Below are 5,000 nucleotides of genomic sequence, written 5' to 3'. Positions count from 1 at the left end.
TTTATCCGCTTACTACTCATTTATCTGCGGCTTTAAGGGAAACTATTTGCATTCTGTCACCTGCATACATGGTCAGCTAAATATGGACGCTCTAAATAGTGAATATTCTTTCTCTCTGTGACCGTCGCTGATGGATCCTGAAGTGGGTGGCAACGCTGTCGGCGCCTGTCTTGGTTAGTGATTCCTAACTCTTCCTTTGTTAATGACTTTCTCGGCTGGATACATATCCGTTATTTATCCCCTTACTCAGTAGGAGAAAATATAGGTGCCATAAAATGCATAGCAAATAAGCAAAGTCTTTATTATTCAAATTTCGTTTATGATGATATTTTGATGGACGAAATATATTTACTGACCTCTTGACTTAGAAAATAAATCGGGCACAAATACCAGAAACTTATCAGTGAAATCTCTATTGTTCCATCTGAAACAAGTAGTTTACTAATCTAGCGCAACTGTGTGAAATAATAAATAAATTGATATTGAAATAAATGATGTGTAAAGAAAAGTAAGTCCGTAAACTGTTCGGGAAATTCCGTCGCATTACCACGCCATATTGATGTGGATTTACCCCCGCAGTGTGGAATCCCCCCCCCCCCCCCAGGGAATAGATATACCCCTTGACTTGGTTATCCTGACATCGCTTGTTGTTGCCTCGGCAACAAGCGTTATTTCCGCAGAATTTGCAGCTTAGGGATGCTTTTCAGTAGGCGGCGGCGATGATGCTGACTAGTCAAAATATTCAGACTTCCAATGTCAGATTCGGACGTTCTCCCTCAATGAACCGCAAGTTTGATTAGCTAATACACAAGATTTATCCCTGGGCCACGCGTATAATCATCCACCCTAATACATTTTCCACAATGCGCATAGCATTCCATTCATTAGGAAATCGTCGATTGCTTCGTGTTATGAACTTATGCAAAGTTAATGTAGGATACCGTGCGTTTATCCTGTGGCGGTTAAAAACGGTTAAAAGCAAGGTTTGTCATGGCTGAAAGGCCTTGGGAAGGATGTGACCTTGATCCGAAAAAGCTAGAAAGCCCTTGCAGAGGCTCTTGAGAGGGAGCCGGGCCACTTTCAACTTTCCAAGGAGGCCTCCGAATTAGTTTAAATATTTATGCAAAACTATAGTGGGATTATATATATATTTAGAGCACTATACGTTTTATATCATAGTTTTCTTTTTTATTGAAGTATACTGTGGTTGGAAATATGTGTCTTAAGTCAAAGTAATTAGTGAAGAATAATTTGCAAGAAAGAAACCCATCATACGTCAATAGCATTTGTGAAAAGGAAGCCATTATTTGACACGAACGCAATTTCCCGGGATTCATTAATGCATATCACTGTTCATATGAACTGTCAGTTATACGTTCTCTATAATTTTTCAACCCACACACTGGCCTAGGATGTCAAGCGACAAGTCAAATCCGAGTTGTTGGTTTACCTATCAATCTGAATAACTCTGATAAAATAAATTAATCAGTGAGATTAATATATTTACATCTACTTTAGTGTATCTCACGACCAATCATTACATTATTTGCAACTTATGACCTCAAAACATATCTGAGATTGTTTTTAAGCTCGTTGTCCACGCCATTAGATTCGAGGATGGCTCGGTCCGAAGGAAGTTCTCGGGCCTGCTTGGTCGCTTTTAATGGCATCGCATAGGTTGTTCCCGGGAAAGTCTTGATAAGACGTTAGAGTTTAGATTTTGGACTTTAGATTTATGGATGAGGTCGCGTGACAAAGTCCATTAGGAGCTTTGTAGACTAAAGTCTCAAACAAATATTAGAAATAGCGCTAATGTTAAGGGCAATTAAAATAATTGACAACGCCCATGATAATGGAAATGGTAATAACAGAGACACTGACAGTGATAGAGATAATGAAATGGTTCTACCCATTCCAGTCGCTTTGTGGATAATCATAGATGAATAAGAATACTGTGAAAGCTTCCCAGGTCAATTTTCCCTTAGATCTTCCCTCTTCGAACTCGCCAGATTCCCTTTTGGATCCTACGAGCTGGGCCCGATTTGAGAAGCGGGAGAAATTGGAGGTGGAAACTATATTCGTAGTTTTATATTAGCGAGAGCCACAGTACAGAATTTCAATAACAGATAGTTTTGGCTTTACAGATTCTTCTTGAGATCTACACTTGGTTATCATATCCTTCCCCACGCCACCTTCCTCACTCATTCGTTCGGCTGGTCAGCATGATGATGATGAAGGTTTTTGATGTGATTTAAGTGTGCCATGAATGGTCACCATTGGCGCGGCAGATCATTTCGTATAATAATACATTCATAAGCAAAAAAAAAATCGATTGCTATGTTTTGCAGTGAATAAATGTTTCCTGTTCATCTATCATTACATTACTTGCAACTGTTGAAAATGCTGGCTGATACAGTAATTACATTTGTTTATACTTTTTCAGTCAGTTGTTTTAGGTAGTACTCGTTTTTGTTTCTAACCTCAGAACTTTTTAACTCTGGAATTTTAATTTTCTATATAGGTAAACAAATAAATAATCCTGCAAAATATGTAACATCAATATACGTTTCAATCAATACGGCTGACGCGGACGGGGTCGCATAGTCGCATCAACCCTTTGATTCCAGCCATTTAAGGCGAGCTGCCCAAACTACGACTTCCTCGGTCGACCCACGGGCCTTCTCCACGCAGGATTTTCTCGTGAACCCGATGGACAGAGTCATCCACTGAGAAACGAGCTAGGTGCCCGTATAGCCCGCGTTGGCGATCACGGATTATGCAAATAACAGGCCCCATGCCAGTCTCACGGTGTAGTCGTCGGTTGGACACATGGTCCTGTCAACTGTACCTCATGATCCGGCATACGGACTTCTTACAAAGGACATCGAGAAGCTACTCCAGGGCACTAGAAAGCGCCCAGGTTTCACTGCCATTAATCAAAACTGGCAGTATCAAGACGTTGAAGACAAGTAACTCCATTCTTCTGCATAGATATCGGCATCTCCAAATGCTCTGGGTGACTGAGTTCATGGCTTCTGCTGCCAGACCAATGCGTCTACTGGTCTGACAACCTAGAGAACATGGACTGCACTGCCAAGGCATGTAAAGTTCTCCGTGACTTCAGCATCCTCGCCGCAAGGATGTATCGACAGAACAGGTTCCCGCTAATAGGCCCCCGAAACCCTAGATCTTGGTCTTGGTCCAGGAGACCTGTAAGCCCTGGGGCTTCGCCTCATTGCCGAATGTATCAAGAGTCGCAACTAGAGATTCCAGAAATTCAGATAGAATTGCAACATCGGCAAAACCAAGATCCCTGACTTTGATATTGTCCACTTTTGCTCCAGGATGACTGGATTGTAGCACTGCTCATTAACCAGTCCATGCACTATACGTAGACGAAGAACAAATAGCCAAAAAAGACATCTTAAGTCATTAAAACCCACTGCCACCAATGCAGGAGTTAAACAACTGGCCTTTTCACCTCCAAGAATATAATTAATGCCCGATATCCGGTACCAACTAATAAAGGAGAGTTTGAGGCAATGTCTAAAGGTCACTTCGCTTCAGCTAAGGCATAGAAGGGCAGAGGTGTAGTGGGCAAGATAATGGCCAGGGCTAAACATAGTAGCCTTATATGGCCTTGTATTGGGTACAGATAACATGGGATGCATGAAGGTCGCTCACCAATGCCGCACTCACCATGTTGGCACTCCCTGAGAACACACCTGTCAATATCACATTTACAAAGGCACTCACCTATGTTGCAGTCACCAAGGACGCACCCACCAGTGTCACATTCACCGATGTTGCACTCTCAAAAGACACACTCACCAGAATAGCACTCACCATGATGAACTAATCAAGGACACACTCAGGATCACTCAGTTGTCCTTTCATATATTCAAGAACAGAGAAATACACGTACTTTTGGACTCAAACATACTTTTTCTAGCTCTCCAAAGTATGTCATACACATTATGCAGTTGCCTTATCCGTGTTGTAAGTCATGATACAACATATTTCTGATTTCAGAGAAAATATGAAATTTTTGATTCCAAAGTAACAGGCAACAGCATCATTATTAGTATTATTGTTTGTCAATGAAAGTAAATATAACCTAATATGTTTTTCTCATGAAAAAAATAGAACTCAAGCTATTGTTTCCAAAGTCATATAATAACTCTCATCTGCAGACAATTATTTTTTCATTTCATGTCCAAACTGATGAAGAAAATCATTTCTTCATTTTCTCTTAGCACTGATGAAGGACTGTGACTGAAAACCAATAATTAAAAACGTCCAACCTTTAATCAACAGTAAAAAAGTTACACCATATACATTCATAAATACTATACTGTACATTATATTACTATATATTCATAGTTTTGCATAGTGTACACTTTACAACTGTGATAGAAGCAGTCAATAAAACCATACATTTTGAATGCCGAGACAGTAATCAATTAAAATAAAAAATAATTTATCATTAACAAAAAGAATATTTACAGGTTAAATTGACTGATCATATCATATAGATCACATTTGTGACACTTGAATGCACACGATAAAACCTTGCTCAAACTCCGAAAATTGCAGTTATTAAAAATATACAATTGGTGATAACTCATCAGAAAAGGGAAAATAAAGGAAAGGAATTGTACTTTAATTATTGGCAGACACAATCTTCCAAATATGGGCTAAAAATACACTTATAAAGGAAAAAAAGAGAGATGAGAGAAAAAGAGCAAGGGAGAGAGAGAACATGGATGAGGGCATTAAAAGACCATAAAAGAAATTTATCAATGATGCATGCTTTAAAAAGAAAGAAAGAGAAGAGATTAAAATCATTCACTTTTTTAAAATATGATAAATAATGTGGAAAAAAATCCAATTTCACTCCCATTTTGAGCCACACCATGCAAAAAAATGCCTCTATAAAAATTCAAGAAATACTTGTGTCTTTTTATTTCTTCAAATAAATTTCACATCCACCTTCTATC

At 39.1% G+C, this 5,000-nt stretch overlaps 1 protein-coding gene across 1 annotated transcript in view; it reads right to left on the bottom strand.

Moving 5' to 3' along the window:
* Window positions 1-4,289: 4,289 nt before the first annotated feature.
* LOC113820225 (uncharacterized) overlaps window positions 4,290-5,000 on the bottom strand; it is a gene marked incomplete at its 5' end in the record, with an annotated part of 64,606 nt that continues 63,895 nt past the window's right edge. Inside the window, 1 exon segment of the mRNA XM_027372538.2 lies at window positions 4,290-5,000. This exon segment is cut by the window's right edge and continues 1,378 nt beyond it.

Source organism: Penaeus vannamei, chromosome 39 (assembly GCF_042767895.1).
Source record: "Penaeus vannamei isolate JL-2024 chromosome 39, ASM4276789v1, whole genome shotgun sequence".
Taxonomy (NCBI): domain Eukaryota; kingdom Metazoa; phylum Arthropoda; class Malacostraca; order Decapoda; family Penaeidae; genus Penaeus; species Penaeus vannamei.
This window is presented reverse-complemented; position numbering and strand designations above follow the sequence as displayed.